A 23,833-nucleotide genomic window follows, 5' to 3' on the forward strand; every position below is an offset into this window, starting at 1 on the left:
TAATCCCGTTATGACTAAACCGCTAATTTATACTCAAAGATCGTCTCATACCAAATAGCTCAAACAGATCCACATTATAATGTGGCCTCAACAATAAATCACCGACATGCATACAAATATACAATTACGCCCTCAAGATGCCACATTACCAAATACCCCTGTCATGAAATGTGGACCCACATGCATGCATTTAACATCATATTATAATATAATTCACATAAACATGCATATAACAGTTTAATTGCATAATAAAGAAATTATGGCCCTCCCGGCCTACTAATCCAACCATTAAACCATATTAGGGGTGTTGGGGCATTACATCGGGTACAGCTAGCAGATAAATACATGGAGAAATAACCAAGAGGAATAAAATCTGCTTATTATCCTTGTGAGCAACTCGAGATTCATAGTGGTTATATGTGGTGTTAGGAGTCTTGAGTTTATCTCGAACTAAGGATACGATGGCTGTGAAGTGCGAGCTCGAAATCAAATAGTTGTCGACGCACGAGCTTGGGGGAGATATCCAGCTCATGGTAATTCAAAAATATTGCATACTTAGGGATCCCCAGAAACTCGTGATCTGTTTACATGTTTATTTATGACCAAGTTGTCATATTATTATCCGAGATAGCAGGAACCTGTTTATTCTATTATCAAATCATATCCAAATATAAATGGGAATTATTTGTATTAAATATAGACATTATGTAAATGTGTGATTGATTCACGCAGTTACCCAAACCTGTTCATTGATTTCCCCTATAAATACTGAGAATATTGGATAGGAAAGGGGACCATTATTCTGTAATACCAAAACTCTGCCAAAATAGAGAGATAAATATCAATAATATTAACTCGTGGACTAAGTTGATTTTAACCACTGAACCACGTAAAAGTTTTGTGTTCTTGAGTGAATTCTTTTTATTTTTTATTACGGTTTACCATTAAGCACTAATCTGCCTTATTATTTCTTAATACACTGTTGGCGAAAAACCTCATCAACAAAAAGTCTTGACCACACTTTCCAACTCTCTCTCTAAAACACATTATGTGTCTAGTTTTCTAAGACCAATGTTTTCTCCAAGAAACTCATCAAGCTTGCTTGACTTGCATGAGTTTCAAGGCTTGTTCAATCCCGAATCTCATTCTTCTTAGTTGAAGCTTCAAGCAATTGGGAAGGCTTGGAATAGAGATTTTGGACAACAATATTCATATTGTGAATAAGCCTTAGAAGTTACCCAAGTTTGAAGATTCAAGTTGCTCAATACAAAACTCATTATATTCAAGATTAACATTCATATCATGAACAGGTTTCTTTGATTATCAAGAATTGCCTTCATACTTTAAATTTGAATCTTCATCAACATCTACAGTTTGGAATATTGCATTATTATCATAATTCATTGTTGATTTGGAAAGAGTAAAGCCATATATTCCCAACACGTAGCACTCGTGAGCCAAGGCTCAACAAGAAAACTTCAATCAACAGATTCAATAAGCAACACAATATAAACAATAGCCTTAGTAGTAACAACCCTACTCAAAAACACATAGCTCAACTTAAACAATCAACAAGTCAGATAAGTGTAAACAACACCTATAGTTATTTTGGTTGCGCTCAGGCTAGCCAAGTGCATAATGCACTCCTAGGTTGCCCTAGCAAAATGGCCTACATTCCGCATGCTTATTGCCGTCTCTAGGGGCCTTAGGTCGAGCTTTCAGATTAGATATAATCAAACATATAGACTGAATTTTGGGAATAAGGTTTGGGGTTCCAAGGTTTTTTCTTGGTGGTCCACTTGGGGGCTTGGTGGACGTTTTTAATACCCGGTTAACTAGGTTGGTAGCTCCAAGGGTTAGAGGTTAGATTGGTATTCGAGATCTGAGTTTAGTCTCTAATGATTGCTTCATATACATTATGACTAGGGTTCCACGGGCCTCAGGAAAAGGATCGCACTTGAGGTGATTCCGTCTGCAGCATAGTACCCAAGGTAAGAAAAATTGCATCTGCACATAGAGCATATTGGACTTCATGCATGCTAACATTGATTTATCTGTGAATGATTTGTGTAATTCATATTTGCCCATCGTGCGTAACATAGGTCAGTCGGCGATTGTGTGTAACATGGGCCGGAAAGCCTACTTGACTAGCATGAACCGTAGGCTTGGTGCCGGGGTATGCGCCTCGCTCGGTTGGGTCCTTCAGCAAGGCTGTTTTCCTGAGCGGTGTAATTGATTCATATGATTGAAATAAATATACTTGTAATTGCAAAACATTTTATGATGTATATGATTGGAATGAATGCATTATCTTTGTGGAGCATTTGTTTATTGCTTATGAACAGTTGGAATATTGTTATGCCATGTGGGGTTTTCTTGCTGGGCCTTCGCTAACGGGTGCTCTATGGTGCAGTTAAAGTTAAGCAAGAGTTGGACCAGCCATGAGTTGGAGGACTTTGGAGCGGTGTGTACATATTTGACTTGCTTGGCCATCACCGTCGAGTTATTTTGAAGAACGTAGAACATTAGTTTAGTTTTACCGCTTAGGTCGACTATTTTTGTAATGTTTAATATAACTATCTTTTATTTATAAACTTTTGGGATCTCATGTATAAATTCAAACCTTTTAATGAAAATTTTAATTTTATTGACCAAAATTGTTTGTACCTAAACCATCGTTTACTTTTAATAACAATTTTGTGTCCAATGACTCACTTATCGTGTTAAGCAAAATTTTAAATACATAGGCTAATGGTCCTGGATTGGTAGGACCTCGAGCATTATCCTGGATTGGTAGGCCGTGGATTTTAAACACATCATTTACAGGAACAACCTTGAGTGTGATCCTCTTATGAGCCTCTTGGAAACCGTAGTCACAACAAATGATATATCACAATTTCTTTGTAAACCTTACTAGGCTCCAAATTCACTTTAAACTTGTAAAATATTGTCCTAGGAACCTTAGCTTTTAATCCCCTAAGGTTACCCATCAAAATCCCATGAAAAAAACCTTAAAATATGTCTACCAGCATGGGCAGGTCGACCGCTTGGCCAAAATTACAAAGCCTGCCCGAAACCACAAGTCGATCGACCGGGTGCCCTAGTTCAATCAACTAACATAAGTCAAAGAGAAATTCTCAACATTTTTTTATAATTTTGAATCTTCCTAATTTCGACCAAACTTGCTCCAATCCCAGAAATTATGCATCAAAACAATTATAGAAGCTAACACACATCTAATAATAGTACTTAAACCTCAAAATTCAAGCCCCAACTCAAATATTTATTGATTTAGATCAAAATTTTCATTTTCTCCCGAATCCAAAAATTGAACAAATGTCTGGTGTTTAATTCATATTCAAAGCTTAAAACGATCATTTAACATGTTTCTAATTTTCCTATGCCCATCTAAAGAGTTTAACACCATTAATTTTCAAAAATGAATGAAAAGCCCCAACTCTACACAAGAATAATTTAAGAACAAAGAGAAGAATCCATACCTCTTCTCCAAGCTTTGTAATGCCCCACGTCACTATGGCTACTTCCTGGAATGACGACTGGCCCTGCAAACCAACACAAGTCTTTCCATCGTGCTTTACTGTAACGACCCCAAAATTCACTAATGAGGCTTAAGGGCCTTGATTAGTGTGCCGGGAGGGCATGATTGGGTTAAATGTGATTTGAATGATTTTATTGATTTAAATGCATAATTGTATGATTAGAATGCTTGTGTGATTATATTGGTATTAATGTGATATATATACATGGTATTTTGAGAACCACATTATTATGTGGGTGGGTCTGCAAAGCACGACTCGAGGCGATCCTAGGGCTAGATAACGGGGAAAAGTCACAACAGGGTTTAACAGTTGACTTTGGAAAAGTCAGGGGTATTTTAGGTATCGGGTAGTTATTTAGACTATCAGGTTATGAAAATTAATATATGGAGATATATTTGAGGTTAGGAAGTCTAGGCAGGAATATTGGGGAATTTTACTGTTTTGGCCTCGGGGACGTTTCCGGCACCCCGAGCCTTGGGATTGACTTAACTAAGCCAAAGTTAGACTTAGCCAAAACAGAAGCTAGTGGAATAGAAATAGCCCGACTTCTTATCTCTCTCTCCTTCATGGAGGAAAACATAAAACACTGTGAATATAGGGGATTGAGCTGGGAATTCAGAGGATTGAAGTGGGGATTTGGAAGATTAGCTCAAGAATTATCCAAGGAACACTCAACTAAGGCTAAGGTGAGAATTGAATTGTGTTTTTGGGGATAGGATTCTGAGTTTTTGGCTGAGGACTAAGGTATTTGTGATTTTGTGTTTAAGGGATGAATCGAAGCTGAGAGCTTTGGTTTAGCTCAGGATTTTATCAAGGAAGTGGTTCAGCAGAAGAGGTAAGCTCCAATTCGTGATTTGAAAGCTTTAATTCTAATTTTGAATGACTAGTTTTGGTGTTTTGAGTCCTTGAGTTTCAGAAATTGAAAAGAAATTTTGGTGGTGTTAAGTTGGGTTTTCTGTTGAATTATGTTGTTTAAATCATTCTAAAGGCGTTGGGATTAATTGGTTTTGAATTGGGGAGCTTTGGGATGGCTTTGGATGAGGTTTTGAGGTTGGAAATGGTGAGTTTTCTGGGCACAAAGGGAAGGGTCGCGGCTCTGTTCTAGAGCGCTGCGGCCCTAGGATGAAGATCATCCAAAGGGGCTCAGCCAAGGGTGAGCGCCGCGGCGCCCAATGCAAGGGCCGTGGCACGTGTCTCCTTCCAGGCAAGCCCTAGGTTCTATTTTTAGCGCAGGGCCGCGACTAAGCTTCAAGGGCCGCAGCCCTTGGGTGCACACTTGAACATTTGGGGATTTTAGGCATGGGAATGTGGTCTAGAATGCTCGGGATCGATTTCACCACCGTGCTTGGTGGAATTCAGATTCCCAGAAGTTAGTTTTGTAATCAGAAACCCTAATTTGAATATTAATGGAACCCTATACCTTGGTTGTGACTAGGTGATAAAAGCTTAGGCTCGGGAACGGATCGTGCTTGAGGAGCGTTGCTCGTAATCCGAAACCGCAAAGATTAAAAGTAAGAAAACTGATCCTGGTTGAATATCTGTGACGGGACTAAGGGTTCCCTATTGTGTATGCTTGAAAATATGGTATTATGCCATGCAAGCCAATTAGTGAACCAACGGCCTAAGGGTGCCAAGGGTTGCACTAGCGCACAGGGCGCGTCTTGGCCACTGGTAGCCAAGGACAGCTTAATATGCACTAAGTTTGGTTTAAGTGGGCCGAAGTCAGTGGGGTAAACAGAGGGTGCAGCCTAAGTTGTCGGCCCTGATTATTATGTGATATGAATGTTATAAGTGTTTGATTGCATCCATGATTCTGAATATATGCTGAATGATTAGTGTGGATTACTGGATGAGGGTTAATGTTTAGTAGGGTGTCTATCTGTTATTACTGTTTGTGTTGCGCATGTTTTCTTGCTGGGCCTTGGCTCAGAGGTGCTACGTGGTGAAGGTAAAGGCGAGGGCAAGCTTGATCAACCTTGATTGGAGAGCTCTGCGAGCGGAATGTACATGGCCAGCTGCTCAGCCGCCACAGTTGAGGTTTAGGCAGGGACGCGAGACCAAGAGAATGTCTATTTTGCCTTAGTACGGCTAATAGTTGTTAATGTATTTTTGGAAGTCTATAAACCAACTTTTTAACTCTGCTCCTTTTGGGATCCCATGTATATAACAGTTTAATTATATGAAATGAAACTTTTGAGACCAATACCTTTTTAACCCTAGCTCATACATGTTTAGTGACACATTTTCAAATTAATGACTTGATTTTTAAGTCTTGCACCTTTATAAGTACACAGTGTAGCGATCTTGGCTATCCACGACATTACAACTTGGTATCAGAGCATCCTAGGTTTAAGCGTTCCTGAAGACAGGCTGGACATGTACATTCCCTGCTAGAGACAAACTCAAATCAGGGTTCGGTAATATGTATATGTGTTTATGTGCTTATGTGCCTGAAATTATCTACGAATGCTGTTATTTACTGGATTACTAGGAAGCATGAGATACTGATAGGGCTTGGCCCTTGACTTTTGTGTGAGAATATTGGGGTATGTTTATTAGCATTGTTGTGCATGTAAATGAATATATGGATGATTAATTGTATATTGTACATGGATGAATGCCTGTTTTATAGCTATTATGCAATGAGATTGGAGGAGTGCTTATTAGCAGCCAGTGCATGAGGATGGATGGTTATATGTTGATTATTTGTGATTGGTTATGTTATATTGGTGGATCTTGGAGAAGTTTTTACCCTGCCATCATGGTCTGACTACCGAGTCGTTATTTGCAAATTGACTTGGATAGCTATGCGTCCAAGAAAATCTACACGACTAGCTGGCACTAGGTCAGGGACCGGGAGTGATGATCAGGGCTAGAATCCTCCACCAGTCCCATAGAACTGGCAGCAGTTAATGGCAGATATGTAGGCTTGATTACGAAGTCAGGATGAGCAGATCCGTATCCTGCGACAACAGGCTCCATCAGGGAATGTTGCCACTATTGTACCACCTGCAGTGGTACCAGTTGTGCAGTCAGGGGAGGTTGGTAACAGATAGGAGCCGTTATATGAGCAGTTCAGGAAGCAGCAACCCCCAATCTTTGAGGGTGGACCGGATCCATTGAAAGTCGAGCAATGGCTAACTATGATTACTACAATTCTAGATTTCCTGAGGATAGAGGGGCATGATAGAGTGGCTTATGCCACTTATATGTTGAGAGAGGATGCCCGCATCTGGTGGGAAGTGGCATCGCAGACCAGGGATGTTACTACCCTGAGTTAGGAAGGTTTCAGAGATTTGTTCAGTCATAAGTAATACAATGTTGCTGTCAGAGTAGCAAAGGTCAATGAGTTCGTGAGTCTTGTGCAGGGCAATATGACTGTTACTGAGTATGCCCTAAAATTTGATAGGCTTGTGAAGTTTGCACTAGATCATGTGCAAGATCGATTTATCAGAGGGCTTAATGCTATGATAGCCCGAGATGTCAGGATCACAACGGTACCTAGAGGAACAACTTATGCCCAGGCCGTTGAGAAAGCTCTTACCGCTGAGGAAGCGGAGAACAAGATATGGAGGGAAAGTGCGGTGAGGAGTGAGGGCCGCAGAGCGGCGCCTCCTTATTCAGGGACAGGCAGGGGCAGAGGCCCCAGTGACTTCAAGAGAAAGGTTCCTGACACTTCGACCGCTGCTGGTCCTGATTGGAGAGGTCGGGATGGTCAGGGTGGATGTTAGGGTAGCGACGAGGCATGGCGGACTTATCTAGAGTGCCCGAGGTGTAGAAGACACCATCTGGGCGATTGTCGGGCCAAGGCGTGCTTTGTCTATGGAGCAGTAGGGCATCTCAGGAAAGACTGCCCAACGGTGAAGAGAGGTGAAGCAGGAAAGGTGGATAGCTTGACTCCAGCTCGAGTATTCACCTTGACTCAGGCGGACGCCGAGGCTAGTCCCTCGGTAGTGACAGGTCAGCTTTCTAGTGCTGGCTTTCCTTTTATAGTATTGATTGATTCGTGTGCTACACATTCCTTTGTTTCTAGTAGAGTGATTGATAGATTGTGTAGACCTAGTGAGTATCAGACTGCAGGGTTTGGGACTTTATTGCCTACAGGGGAACTGGTGGTTTCTAGGAGATGGATTAGGGCACTGCCAGTGATGATTGATAGTAGGGAACTCTCGGTGGATCTGATTGAGTTAGATATGGAGGATTTTGATATGATTTTGGGGATGGATTTGTTAGTCAGATATGGGACTACGATTGACTACAGGAAGAAGATGGTAACTTTTGAGCCTGAGGGCGAGGACCCTTTTGTTTTTGTGGGTGCAGTATGTGGACCCCGCGTACCCATGATTTCAGCGTTGAGAGCCAGAGACTTGTTGTGAGGTTGATGCATAGGTTTTCTGGCCAGTGTAGTGGATACTGCTAGAGTTATGCCGGCAAGGCCGGGAGAGACCAGATTGATGTGTGAGCATTTAGATGTATTTCTTGAGGATCTACCAGGGTTGTCGCTGCGCAGGGAGATTTAGTTTGAGATTGAGTTAGCACCGGGGACAGAACTAGTATCTAGGACATTGTACAGAATGGCACCAGTGGAACTGAAAGAGTTGAAGATACAGTTGCAAGAACTTCTGGACTTGAGATTCATCAGGCCTAGTTATTCTACATGGCGCGCTCCAGTGTTGTTTGTTAAGAAGAAGGATGGGACTTTGAGAATGTGCATAGATTATAGAGAATTGAACAAGTTGACTATCAAGAATAAGTACCCTCTACCAAGGATTGATGACTTGTTCGATCAGCTGCAGGGAAAGACGGTGTTCTCAAAGATTGATCTTCGATCTGGCTATCACGAGCTGAGGATCAAAGATGAGGACATACCGAAGACGGCCTTCCGGACACGGTACGGGCATTATGAGTTTTTGGTCATGTCTTTTGGTCTGACCAATGCCCCGACAGCTTTTATAGATCTAATGAACATGGTATTCAAGGACTTTTTGGATCAGTTTGTTATTGTCTTCATCGACGACATCTTGGTTTACTCCAGTTTAGAGGTAGAACATGAGCAGGATCTTTGACAGGATTTTGCAGTGGCTGAGGGAGCATCAGTTGTATGTTAAGTTTAAGAAATGTGAGTTTTGGTTGCCAGAGGTGACTTTCCTTGGGCACATAGTTAAGGTAGAAGGGATTAAGGTGGATCCGTCCAAGGTAGAAGCAGTAAGGGATTGGCCAAGGCCGAGGAACGCCTTGGAGGTGCGAAGTTTCCTTGGGTTGGCTAGTTATTACAGACAGTTCGTAGAGGGGTTCTCAAAGATTTATTCACCGATGAAAAAGTTAACTAGAAAGAATCAGAAGTTTGTTTGGTCAGAGAAGTGTGAGAACAGTTTCCAAGAGTTGAAGCGACGACTTATTTCTGCACCTGTGTTGAGTCTTCCTTCGGAGGAAGGAAAGTTTATGGTCTATTGTGATGCATCGAGGATGGGTTTAGGCTGCGTGTTGATGCAGAATGAGAAAGTTATAGCCTATGCATCTCGGCAGCTGAAGGAGTATGAGTAGCGGTATCCGACTCATGATTTGGAGTTAGCAGCAGTGGTATTCGCACTGAAGGTGTGGTGTCATTATCTGTTTGGAGAGAAGTGCGAGATATACACTGACCATAAGAATTTGAAGTATTTCTTTACTCAGAAGGATCTGAATATGAGGCAGAGACGTTGGTTGGAGTTGGTTATGGATTATGACTGTGATATCCTTTACCACCCTGGGAAAGCCAATGTGGTGGCAGATGCATTGAACCGGAGGGGCCCAGGACAGTTGTATAGTTCCACCCACATCTCGAGGGAATTAGCTGATGAGATGGCCAGGGCAAGGATAGAACTGGTGGTAGGCCAGTTAGCTAATATTACCTTGCAATCGACCCTGTTAGAGCGGGTCAAGGAGGGTCAGTTGGTGGCTGCGCAGTTGCAGGAAGTTAGGCAGCATGTCTTAGCGGGGACAGCCAAGGATTATTCTGTTTCTAAGACAGGTTTGCTTTGATATCAGGGACAGATTTGTGTTTCGGCAGATGAGGGGATCAGACGAGAGATACTGGATGAGTCTCACACTACACCATACTCACTTCATCCGGGTACCACGAAGATGTATCAGGATCTACGGACATTATATTGGTGGCCCGAGATGAAGAAGGATGTGGTAGAGTATGTGTCTAGATGTTTGACATGTCAACAGGTTAAGGCTGAGCATCAGCGACCAGCAGGATTGCTTCAGCCTTTAGGTATCCCATAATGGAAATGGGAGGATATTACGATGGATTTCGTGGGAGGATTACCCAGGACAGTTGGACTTCATGACTCGGTGTGGGTGATAGTAGACAGATACACCAAGTCAGCTCATTTTCTACCAGTGATGTCGACCTATACAGTGGAACAGTATGTAGAGCTATATGTGAGGGAGATAGTTCGTCTCCATGGGGTTCCAACGTCTATTGTATCTGATCGAGACCCTATCTTTACCTCCAAGTTTTGGGCAGCTCTGCAGAGAGCCATGGGGACTCAGCTGAAGTTTAGCACAGCTTTTCATCCTCAGACTGATGGACAGTCTATGAGGACGATTCAGGTGTTTGAGGACGTGCTTAGGGCATGTGTGATTGACTTCGAGGGATCTTGGAGTAAGTATCTTCTGTTGATCGAATTTTCATATAACAACAGTTATCAGTCCACGATTGGAGTGGATCCTTATGAGATGATATATGGAAGGAAGTGTAGATCACCCATACATTGGGATGATATGGGTGAGAGGAGGTACTGAGGACCAGACATGGTTCAGAAGACCAATGAGGCTATTGAAAAGATTCGAGCATGAATGCTTGCTTCGCAGAGTAGACAGAAAAGCTACGCTGATCCTAAGCGTATGAATGTGGAGTTCTAGGTTGGGGACCACGTGTTTCTGCGAGTTTCACCATTGAGAGGAGTGAGGAGGTTTGGAGTGAAGGGCAAGCAGAGCCCTCGGTTTGTTGGACCTTTTGAGATCCTAGAGAGGATTGGAGAGTTGGCTTATAGGCTGGCCTTGCCACCGTCGCTATCAGGAGTTCATAATGTTTTGCATAGCTCCATGTTGTGGAAGTATGTTTCTGATACAACACATGTGCTGAAGTATGAGGACTTAGAGTTGTAGACAGACTTGTCCTATGAGGAGCGGCCAGTTTAGATTTTGGATCGGAAGGACAAAGTTTTACGGAACAAGACGATTCCGTTAGTGAAAGTATTGTGGAGAAATAGCAAGATTGAGGAAGCGACCTGGGAGTTGGAGACAGCGATGCGGGATCAGTATCTCGAGCTATTCAGGTAAATTTCGAAGACGAAATTCTCATTAGGAGGGGATAGTTGTAACGACCCCAGAATTCAGTAATGAGGCTTACAGGCCTTGATTAGTGTGCCGTGAGGGCATTATTGGGTTAAATGCGATTTGAATGATTTTATTGATTTAAATGCATAATTGTATGATTAGAATGCTTCTATGATTATATTGGTATTAATGTGATATATATACATGGTATTGTGAGAACCACATTATTATGTGGGTGGGTTTGCAGAGCACGACTCGAGGCGATCCTAGGGCTAGATAGCGAGGAAAAGCCACAACAAGGTTTAACAATTGACTTTGGATAAGTCAAGAGTATTTTAGGTATTGGGTAGCTATTTAGACTATCAGGTTATGAAAATAAATATATGGAGATATATTTGAGGTTAGGAAGTATAGGTGGGAATATTGGGAAATTTTACTGTTTTGGCCTCGGGGACGTTTCCGGCAGCCCGAGCCTTGGGATGGACTTAACAAAGCCAAAGTTAGACTTAGCCAAAACAGAAGCTAGTGGAACAGAAATAGACCGACTTCTTCTCTCTCTCTCTTTCAAGGAGGACAACATAAAACACTGAGAATTTAGGGGATTGAGCTGGGAATTCAGAGGATTGAAGTGGGGATTTGGAAGATTAGCTCAAGAATTATCCAAGGAACACTCAACTAAGGCTAAGGTGAGAATTGATTTGTGTTTTTGGGGATAGGATTCTGAGTTTTTGGCTGAGTACTAAGGTATTTGTGATTTTGTTGTTTAAGTGCTGAATTGAAGATGAGAGCTTGGGTTTAGCTCAGGATTTTGTCAAGGAAGTGGTTCAGCAAAAGAGGTAAGCTCCAATTCGTGATTTGAAAGCTTTAATTCTAGTTTTGAATGATTTGTTTTGGTGTTTGAGTCATTGAGTTTCAGAAATTGAAAAGAGATTTTGGTGAGTGTTAAGCTGGGTTTTCTGTTGAATTATGTTGTTTAAATTATTCTAAAGGTGTTGGGATTAATTGGTTTTGAATTGGGGAGCTTCGGGATGGTTTTGGATGAGGTTTTGAGGTTGGAAATGGTGAGTTTTCTGGGCACGAAGGGAAGGGTTGTGGCTCTGTTCAAGAGCACTACAGCCCTAGGATGAAGATGAGCCAAGGGGGCTCGGCCAAGGGTTAGTGTCGCGGCGCCCAATGCAAGGGTCGCGGGGCGTGTCTCCTTCTAGGCAAGCCCTTGGTTCTGTTTTGAGCACAGGGCTGCGGCTAAGCTTCAAGGGTCGCAGCCCTTGGGTGTACACTTGAACATTTGGGGATTTTAGGCATGGGAATGTGTTCTAGAATGCCCGGGATCGATTTCACCACCGTGCTTGGTGGAATTCGGATTCCCAGAAGTTAGTTTTGTAACCGGAAACCCTAATTTGAATATTAATGGAACCCTATACCTTGGTTGTGACTAGGTGATAAAAGCTTAGGCTCGGGAACGGATCGTGCTTGAGGAGCGTTGCTCGTAATCCGAAATCGCAAAGATTAAAGGTAAGAAAACTGCACCTGGTTGAATATCTGTGACAGGAATAAGGGTTCCCTATTGTGTATGCTTGAAAAGATGGTATTATGCAATGCAAGCCAATTAGTGAACCAACGGCCTAAGGGTGCCAAGGGTTACACTAGCGCACAAGGTGCGTCTTGGCCACTGGTAGCAAAGGACAACTTAATATGCACTGAGCTCAGTTTAAGCGGGTCGGAGTCAGTAAGGTAAACAGAGGGTGCGGCCTAAGTTGTCGGCCCTGATTATTATGTGATATGAATGTTATAAGTGTTTGATTGCATCCATGATTCTGAATATATGCTGAATGATTAGTGTGGATTACTGGATGAGGGTTAATGTTTAGTGGGGTGTCTATCTGTTATTACTGTTTGTGTTGCGCATGTTTTCTTGCTGGGCCTTGGCTCACAGGTGCTACGTGGTGAAGGTAAAGGCGAGGGCAAGCTTGATCAACCTTGATTGGAGAGCTCTGCGAGCGGAATGTACATGGCCAGCTGCTCAGCCGCCACGGTTGAGGTTTAGGCAGGGACGCGAGACCCAGAGATTGTCTATTTTGCCTTAGTACGGCTAATAGTTGTTTATGTATTTTTGGAAGTCTGTAAACCAACATTTTAACTCTGTTCCTTTTGGGATCCCATGTATATAACAGTGTAATTATATGAAATGAAACTTTTGAGACCAAAACCTTTTTAACCCTAGCTCATACATGTTTAGTGACATGTTTTTAAATTAATGACTTGATTAGTAAGTCTTGCACCTTTATAAGTACACAGTGTAGCGGTTTTGGCTATCCAGGGCGTTACATTTACCCTCACTTGCACGCTTCCTTGGAAAATTTCCTAGGAGGTCACCCATCATGGAATTACTCTAAGTCAATCACATTTAACTTTGGAGTTCTCAAGTGATGGGCTACCAAAAAGAAGATGCATCTTGTTTGCATAGGTAGTACCTATCAATCAATTTAAGCCATACTCAATTATGTAGTCCCATACCTACAAAACCTTAGAATTATCACACTTGACCTTCCCTAGGTGATGTGGGATTGCACAGTTCTTACCCAGTCTTTCCCCCTACGGATCACATGATTCTGACCGTCAAAATCACCCCCTCTCCTTAGGGGTCCTATGTCCCCGTCGGCCACAGTTCCGGCTGGGTCAAGGCTTTGATACCATTTGTAACATCCCACTTCACTATGGTTGCTTCCTGGAATGATGACTAGCCCTAAAAACCAACATGAGTCTTTCCCGCATCCCTTGTCCTCAATTGCACGCTTCCTTGGAAAACTTCACAGGAGGTCACCCATCATGAAATTACTCCAGGTCAAGCATGCTAAACTTTGGAGTTCTCAAGTGATGGACTCCCGATAGTACCCATCAATCCATTTAAGCTCTCTTCAACTATGTAGTCTTATACCTACACAGTCTTAGAATCATCACACTTGACTTGTCTGAGGCGATGTAGGATTGCACAGTTTTTACTCGGTCTTTCCCCCTGCGGATCAAAGGATTCTGACTGTCATAATCACCCCCCCCCTTAGGGTTCTGACGTCCCTGTCGGCCACATTTTCGACTCGGTCAAGGCTCTGACACCATTTGTAACCCCCCACATCACTGTGGCTGCTTCCTAGAATGATGACTGACCCTATAAACAAACACGAGTCTTTCTAGCGTGCTTTGTCCTCACTTGCACGCTTCCTGGGAAAACTTCCCAGGAGGTCACCCATCATGAAATTACTCCAGGTCAAGGACGCTTAACTTTGGAGTTCTCAAGTGATGGGCTACTGAAAAGAAGATGCATCTTGTTGGCATAGGTAGTACTCATCAATCCATTTGAGCCCTCTTCAATTATGTTGTCTTATACCTACACAGTCTTAGAATCATCACACTTGACCTTCCCTAGGAGATGTGGGATTGCACAATTTTTACCCGATCTTTCCCCCTGTGGATCGCAGGATTCTGACTGTCAAAAGCTTGATTTCTTATGATAAAGAGGAGAATAATGGCTGCCAAGTCCCTTCTAAAGCTTCCAATCTCTTAGTACTTAGTAGAAATCTTGAAGAGCTTTTGTTGAGGAAGTGTTCTTGATGATAAGGAGGTAAAGAAGACAAGTAACGTAATATAGAAATCCCAAAGAAGCATATGGTCATCCATAACTAATCCTATCTTCAAAAGACCAAAATGCCCTTCCACATATTCCCTTCCTTTACTAATCCCAAGGGTAATATCGTCATTTTCCTATAGATCCCACTAAACCTCTAATAACATCATTAATCTTCAATTATCATTAATATCCATCAAACATAATTATTCCACCAATTAGTTTTATTTTACCCATAATTCCAAAATAATGAAATTACTGAAATACCGCTTGGCTCAAACCGAGCCTGACATTTATCCACGTTTTGAATTTTCCACTAAAACTGCTTGAAACGATCCCCTCACACCGAATTTCACACATATATCCCCATAATATTGTGGTCTCTAGCACATAACACGTAATAATTAAAGATATACCATCAATGGGTCAAAATTATGGAAATACATCTTCTTAAACAAAAGTGGGCCTTTAAACACATTTAATATAAATAATCATGCAATAATAGTCATATAATAATATAACTCAAATCATTACCCCACATGTCTTGCGAGCATGCTAACCAATACTATAACGCCCCGCGTTTCGGGCACTACTAGTAACCACTTCAGGCCTGTGAAAATTTATATGAATATTATTTTGATTAATAATATAGGATTGAGAAGCCAAAATCATGTTGTTTATGTTAGCCATTAAGTGTGATGTGTGATTGTAGCCAAATTAGAAATTTCATTCTCGGACCTACACGAAAACCCCAACCATGTAAAATCTTAGATAAAATTATGTTGAATAACTATGGAAAAAATAATATGGACATAAAATTTATTGAAAAATTATATTAAAGTAAAAAGTTTGACTTTTGTGTGAAAAAAAATCTCTAGAAATGCATTTTGGTGAAAAATGGGATTTTGGTTAGTTAAATTATTTTAAATTACAAATTGTAGTGTGACAACTTAAATTAAATAGCTAGGTTTATTTAATTTATTTACCCTACGTTAAAATTTCAATTAGAAAAAAGTATGAAAATAATTACTACAATAGTAACTTTTTGGGAAAATAACCATTAGACTAAGATTAATTATCTTAAGTTAGATTGTTTAAGGAGTTAATCAAAGGGTAAATGGGGTAAAAAGGGGTGGCAGCTAGGTGGGGTAAAAGAGTAATTTTGTGTTAAATTTTAGCACCTATAAATAGGTAAAAAGTCAAAAAGTCTTCATTTGTTACAAATTCTTTCTCTCTCTAAAAACACTCTTCCTCCTCTCTAGTTGGCCGAATACCCCATGTGATTCTCTCTAAATTTATTTCATCAATTCCCACCTAAACACTCATATCTCATCTCTTTCTTCTATACAAATAGCCTTAGGTTACTTGAGTTTTAGTTCGAAGTTAGAGAAAAAGCTAGAAGAAACTAGACTATCACAGGTAAAACCTTAACTCTACTTTGTCAAAGTTTTAGTTTTTGCTCTTAGTTAAGTTTGCATGTTGTTATAAACTGATTTGTGGTATTGTAAGGAGTACAGAAATGTAGACAAAAGGCTAAACAATGGTTCGATGAGCTAGAAGTTACCTAGATCACAACCAAGGTCATTAAGAGGTATATGGTCACCTCCCATGAGCTTTTATTCAAATTTTTGTTAAATTTGTTGTGTTTAATTTATTTTATGTGTTTAAATTATATATTGGGACTTTAATAATGATTATTCACTAGCTGATCATGCATGCAAAAGTGTTTGGATAATGGTTAGGGTTGGAATCCATCATTCCATAGACAAAATTATATTTTTGCAATAAAAATGTTTAAGCCTTGACTTCCAAGGGGTCAAACGAATTATATATTAATCAGAATCTAGATTTTCTTCTTTGTATGATTATATTTGAGATGTTTAGATGTTAATTACGTTTAGAAACATTCAAAAAGTAATTAAATTGACCAAGTTATGATTTTTACAAAATTTGTGTGTAATATGGAAAGTTGCTTTTTAAAAACTGGGTAAAAAACCGACTTTGAGTTAAATCAACCTGTAAAATTTAAAAGAAAAATAATTAAAATGATGAGATTTATGGGTTTTCAAAATTAGATAAAAAAATTTGGAAGCTCAAAATAGCTTCTAGGCAACCAAATTTGAAAATATGTTTTATTAAGTAAAAATAGTTCAAATAACCTAATTTTTGGTAGGCATAAGGTTCATATATACTAGTATAGGTCTAATAAATTTGCGACCTAAATATAAAACCAAATTTTTTTTAAGAACTTCTAAAGTTCACTAAAATGATTAGCTTTTCTCTAGGTAGTTTTGTTATAGGGTTTTTTTAAATATTTTTCACCGAGTAAATATTATTCATTTTAAATGAAAATTTTCAAGGAGCTTCTTGGAATAGCCAAGTTTAGTTCTACAAAATTTGAAGACTATTGGAGCTATAATTTTTAAAATATAAAATTTTAAACTAGGTTACCTACAACTTAATTTTACAAAGTTTTTACTTAAGAAAAATAATGGAAGTTATTCATCGAATTTGACTAAATGAATGTGTTTTGGTTATAGAAATCATCAGTGTAGGTTTAACCCACTAAATAAATTAAGATTAATCTGAATATTAGAAACTTAATATTTTATGAATGTTTAACTTATTTGGTGAAAGAAAATTTAAAAAGCGGTCCAAAACCCAAATTTTTTCAAAGCTTAAATTTAAATATTTTTTTATAAATAAAAATGAAATTTTATTTCATTACCTCTTAATTTACCTAAACCTAATCAAAAAATTTATAACTATTTCTTAATTATTTAATTCAACTAAATTACAAAAGTTTATAATTAAGGTGATTTTATTTGAAAATTGGTGATTTTTTTGGTAAAATTCAAAGAAAGGGTCAAATATTTTAAGCTTGAAAGCTTCCAAAACTATGCTTTTCCGGCTAGGTTCGATAGTGAGAACAAAATGGGAGATGTTGTAAAAAGTTAACTTTCAGATAACTAGACTTGTTAAGAACAATTTTGCCGAAATTTTTAAATGTTGATTAGTAGCCTAAACAAAGTAAGGGCGATAATACCCTTACTTAGTAAACGGTAACGACTAAAATGCCCTGGGTGGTTTATTAATAACTTAATTGCCATAATTAATCTAAGTATACTATATGAATTATAGTATTGGCTAAAAGGACCGTGTAGTTGTGGTTTAAGGCTCTACGGCTTGGAGCAAATGAATCCAAGTAAGTCAACCATTGACTTCTCTGGCTACATCATGAAACATGCTACTGTATTGATTTCTAGAAATAGGATATTACACTAGTTCTTGGAAGGGGCTCAATTAGAGACAATGACTAGGGGTGCTTAGACTCTTTCTAGGATTGTGCAGTAGGTACCCTGCCTATGTTAGTAAAGTGAAGACGATTTCTGCCTTTGATATTCTTTTACTCCGGTTCAAGTTCCTGACCCTCTGTTTGGTTCAATTCTACGACCCTCTATCCAGTTCAAGTTTGTGACCCTCTGTCTGGTTTAAGTCTGTAACCTCCAGTCTAGTCCAAGTCTGTGACATCTTGTTATAGGTTAAGCATACTGGTAAAACTTAGAAGTCTTGATGAGTCGATGTAACTATAGTTACACTCTTGATAGTACTTATGTCTTAGGTAACATGAATGTTACCCTGGTTGGGGATTTAGGGTAGGGTATTTAGTGTTGAGAGTTGGGTCTCCACTATTGTATATTTTAAGGGGGCACCTAAACTCACCGAATTTATTGGCAACTCCCAACTTGGCTTCTAGATTTTTTGTTTATGAATATTGTTCCTATATATATTTTCTAGCTCTGGTATTTTATGCGTGCAGGGTGATTTGACTATTTCTTATTATTGGGCATAACCATATGTTTGCTGTTTGGGATAAGATTTATCCAAAACCCTGCTTTTATTATTTCATGATGTAAGGTTGAACTTGTTGGTTTTTATTGATCAAATCAGAGATTATGCGCAGCGGAACATCAATCAAATTGTTAGTTTAATCCCATAAGATTTCTAGATCTACTTCTTCACATGCATATATATATATATTGAATCAAAGACATGAATAGAAAAATTACCTCAGGTCCTTCCTTGCTGCTATCTTTTTGTATGGCAAAATCCTTGAGATCTCACACCAAGATCTTCCAAAATGTTCTCAACACACAAAGAACGAGTGTGGGCTCGCTATACAAAAATTAGGCAAAAAACTATTTATCAGATGTTCTCAACACATGAGATCTGATAAAGTTTGGACCTAGGTTTTGTGAAGAATAGTGACTTTTGTTTGTGTCACTGTTCTCTTTCTCTGAGAGAGATTTCTAGATATTTTTCTATCCCTGAAAAGTTACGTTCTAAAAAAAACTGATATCCTATATTTAATATATCAAATATATTAAAATAAAATTTTAGTTATTTTAAACAATTTGAAAATAATTAATCAGTTATCAGATTTTTGTTTAAATAATAATATTTTAATCATATTACAATATCTCATTATTTATTTAATATTTAAATAATTAAAATTGTAGAACCTAGAAACTGCCCACAGTCTCTTATGCATGTAGCACAGTGACTGTGCATTGTGCTACACGTGTACCACATGCCAGTGATGACATGTGATTTTTTCTAATTTTTATTATTATTTAAATACCAAAAATCCCAAAAATAAATTAATTCAAAATTAATTATAGTTTTTTTAAATCAAATAATTAATTAATTCTTAATTAATTAATTACACATAATTAAACAATAATTATGTTTGATACACAGAAAAATATTTTACTTATCAAATAAGTCCTTTTTGCCCATTTTTGTATTTACCTTTGTCAGTGTTTGTTTGAGCCATTTCAGGGACCATGGACCTATAACATTAAGCTCCAATAAATTGAAAATAAATAATTAAACTCTTTCATTATAATAGTTAATTTATTAATTCTGATATTACTCCACTATAAATTCAGAATTGCACTCTTTATGTTATAGATATACTTTTACAGAAATCTTTTCTTAAGTCGTCCATTGATATAACCATCTTACAATAGTTCAACCCTCTAATTAATTAGTTCATAAATTAGAACGGAAGAATTACCATTTTACCTTTCTAATTTACTTCTTATTCCTTAAGTACCATTAATTCACTAGTGAATAATTAATCTATAATCTAATTATAGATTTGAGCTCAAAATCATTCAGTTCCAGAATTAACCCTTAAGGGAACTAATATACGATCCGTTAGGAAAGATTAGATTCCGTATTCTTGATACATGTTCCCAGCCATCCATGATATTAAATCTCGAAAACAAAAGTCATTAGCCTCATTCTTTTTAGGGACCTTAACGAATGAATCAAAAGATTTAATAAACATGAACAGGAGTTTATGAACACTTAGGATTTAGGTTGATCTATAAATGATCATCAGTTATGATATGAATTACAAGTCTTTATTGTTAAATGATTTTTGGATAAAGACTTTAATTCATATCGGTCCATGTCATATATAATCATATTATATAAAGCACCTTTACCGAGATGTCTTTCCACATCAACAATCCGAATCTAGATTATTTGTTTCATTATGATACTCAGTAAATCGTACTTACAACTCCAATTAAAGAATTCCATAACTTTAATTTGTTGTTGTTGACTATTTTTATTCATTCATGTGATCTTAATTCTCTCGTACTAATACAAGATCAAATCCTCAATAATGAATATGGAATTTTTCTGATATTTACAAAATTATTCAAACAATAATTTAACAATCTAAATATAACAATAATAATAAACCATTGTATTTATTTATTCACAGAAACAAAATGTCTTTACATGCTTTTAGGACACACTCCTAACAGAACTTACTAAGCATTTTCTCTTACCTAGTTGTTTCAATTCTTGATAATTGATAGACATCCTCAACGACCCATCCTTCTTCTTGAAAAATAATATTGGCACACCCCATGGTGAGAAACTTGGTCTAATAAACCCTAAGTCAAGCAACTCCTACAATTGAACGTTCAATTCTGTCAGTACCATTTTGTAAGGTACCTTGGATACCAGTTCTGTCTTTTGTTCCAGTTCTATAACAAACTCAATCTCTTGATGAAGTGGAAACCCCGATAAATCTTCTTGGAACACATCGAGAAACTCACAAACTAACCTAGTTTCTTTTGGTCTGACTGGTACAACCTTGGTGGTATCCACCACACTATCTAGGAATCCTATGAATCCTACTTACAATAGGTCTCTTGCCTTTAACATTGAGATCATAGGAATACTGTCACTTCCTACTAATCAAGAATCGTTACACTGTGTGTTTAAAATAGTGCTTAACTCGATAAGCGAGTCATTTGGACTCAAAAGTGTAATTAAAATTAAACTATTGTTTAGGTACTACAAATTTTGGTAGATAAAATTAAACTTTTCATTAAAAGGTTTGAATATATACACGAGGATCTCAAAAGTTTATAACCAAAAGAAATAGTTTTATTAAAATTTGCAAAAATAGCTTACCTAAGTGGAAAAACCGAAATAATTGTTCTAAGTACCCCAAATTAACGCGACTGTGGTGGCCAAGAAGATCGAATATGTACGCGCTGCTCTAAAACCCTCCAACTCATGGTTGGTCCAACTCTAGCTTGTCTTTACCTGCACAATAGAGCACCCGTGAGCCAAGGCCCAGCAAGAAATCCCTACATGCCATAATGGTAAACTAATTATTTATAAGCATTAAACACATGCTTCAGATATACAAAGTACATTTATTCCAATCATATAAATCGTAAACATGTTTCACAGTTCACAATTATATTTATTTCAATCACATGAATCATTAAAACGGCCTAGGAAAACAGCCTTGCTTAACGACCTGATTGAGCGAGGTGCATACTCCAGCACCAAGCCTACGGTCCATGCCAGGCGAATGCCATGCTTGCTGACTGGCCCCACGTTCAACACTATGGCCAAACATACATTATACCAATCATTCAGAAATAAGTGCACTACAGTAGATGCATTAATAATATTTAAAGATAAATACATAATAGTTCAATCATATATAGTGCATGGTCATAAACGCGTTCACAGGTCGGGACCAATGGCCTAAGCACAGTGCAAGTGTCAGTTTTCTTACCTCAAGTACTATGCTAAAGACGAAGTGACCTTGACTGCGATACCTTTCCCGAGCCCCGTGGAACCCTAATCACAACATAAATGATATGCTTATTAAGGATAAACATCAAATCCCGAGTTCCAATTCAGATCCTAACTCTTGGAACAACTATTCCTAGTTAACGAGGTACTAGAAACGTCCCTCAAGCCCCCAAGTGGGCCCCCAAAACAGATTCCCGAGACCTTGTGCCTCAATCCCAAAAATTAGAAAATTGCACTTTCGGGACACCTGGCGTGGTCGCACCAACCCTAGCGTGGTCGCACTTGTGGCATGAAAACCCAAAATCAAGCTCCAAAATTCCCTTGCTTCTAGGACACAAGTGGTCGCGCTAGGTCCCTGGAAAGGGCAATCGCAGCCCAAAAATGTGTTCTTCCCCAATATTCAAACCTTACGATTTTTTGCGATTTCCAGCCACTTTAATTCGACCCAAAACCACATTTCCAATAGTTTTACACAACATTTTGACCACAAATTATCTTATACTACTAGTAAAACAAAACCAAAACCTCGAGGTACCAAAAACTCAATCAAGAACACCCCAAAATACACAAATTACACTTTGAGCTTTGTGCTTGGAAACTTACCCCAAATTTTAATGCCATGCCAAAATTATGATTGTCAACCTCAGTTCCAGGTCTAGAATAGCTAGCAAATCATGTTCCCATCCAAAATAACAACACCAAAAATTCGAAAATCAATCATAAGCTCAAAATCACACCAAGAACACTTAAGAACACCAAGCTTAAAGAAGAAATCTTACAACAAAGTAGCTTACCTCTCTAAAAATGAAATCTATGACTTGCTTAAGGATGATTACAGCTACTAACTTCCCTTGAATGCCCTAAATTCCTCCAAAATACTCCAACCACACTCATGAATTACTAAGCCTAAGTGTTGTCCTCCAAACCCCTTACTAGAGGAAACTAGGAGAGAGAGAGAGATAAACATGTGAGCCAGAGTTCTCAACACTTGGTCCACAAATTTTATCTATACTAATGGTCAAATGACCATTTTGCCCCCAGCTTTGGCTTACCCTCAAAACTAAGCCAAGGGCTTTTTGGTCATTTTGACTAAACTCCCACTAAACCTCAAATTTTACCACAAATTTCCAATTTAATCCACTAAATCCAAATACTCACCCAATTAATGTCGATTTACTAATAAATCCTGATAATTTCCCAAATTACAAAAATGCCCCCTTAGGCTCACCACGAGTCAGGTATTTATCCCCATTGTGACTTCTTCGCTAATTTGCTCGAAAGTATCGACTCATGCCGAATATCTCAAATATATCCACATAATAATTTTTCTCAAGCACATAACATATAAAATTACAATTATACCCTCAACGGGTCAAAATAAAAAAATTTCCCTTACAAAAGCAGATCTTTGAGCATATTTTAACACATAAACATGCATAAGCAGTCATATCATAATATAACTCATATAATTCACATAGTAACATATATATACTCAATTAAAATCACATAATTCCAATTATGCCCTCATAGCACACTAACCAAGGTATTAAACCTTATTAAGAGTTTTGGGACGTTACAAATATGAGGCTCATTCAGTGCCCCCACAAACACAAATAGGTCCTCTCCTTTAGGCTCAAAAGTCACCATCCTCCTCTTACAGTCTATGTTCACCCCATACTTGGCCAACCAATCCATACCTAGTATCATGTCAAAGTCCTCCATTCTTAGTCCAATCAAGTTCACAAACAACTTCCTAAAATCTACCTCTACTAGTAATGATTTGATCCATCTTCTAGAGACTACCTATTCCCCAGTAGGCAAGAAAGTCTCAAACCCCACATCATACACATCATAGGGTCTACTAAGTCTGTCTATCACCCTACTTGGTACAAATGAATACGTATAAGAGTAGCCAGCACTAGAAATCTCACATGTCACCACCGAGGGACTAGCCTCAGCCTCATTCTGAGTCAGTTTGAACAATCATTCCGGAACCAAATTGTCACACCTCGTCGGTTCCTGTTTCTTCAACTGCGGTCAATCTTTATTGGGTTTCCCACTACCCCTCACAAGAAGCATATTGTAGCATGACATTCTCTCAAATGGCATCTCCTGCACCGAGGACACTCTGGATAGCTCCTCTAGCTCTTAGTTCTGAACTAACGGCCACCCTGAGTACCCCAAA

The 23,833-nt window shown here is 38.6% G+C and overlaps 1 long non-coding RNA gene across 1 annotated transcript in view; it reads left to right on the forward strand.

Moving 5' to 3' along the window:
• Positions 1-15,751: 15,751 nt before the first annotated feature.
• LOC133784234 (uncharacterized) overlaps positions 15,752-23,833 on the forward strand; it is a 50,300-nt gene continuing 42,218 nt past the window's right edge. Inside the window, exons 1-2 of the long non-coding RNA XR_009871220.1 lie at positions 15,752-15,927; positions 16,026-16,099. This is a non-coding gene — a long non-coding RNA (uncharacterized LOC133784234). The remainder of the gene's footprint in view (positions 15,928-16,025; positions 16,100-23,833) is intronic.

Source organism: Humulus lupulus, chromosome 6, assembly GCF_963169125.1.
Source record: "Humulus lupulus chromosome 6, drHumLupu1.1, whole genome shotgun sequence".
NCBI lineage: Eukaryota > Viridiplantae > Streptophyta > Magnoliopsida > Rosales > Cannabaceae > Humulus > Humulus lupulus.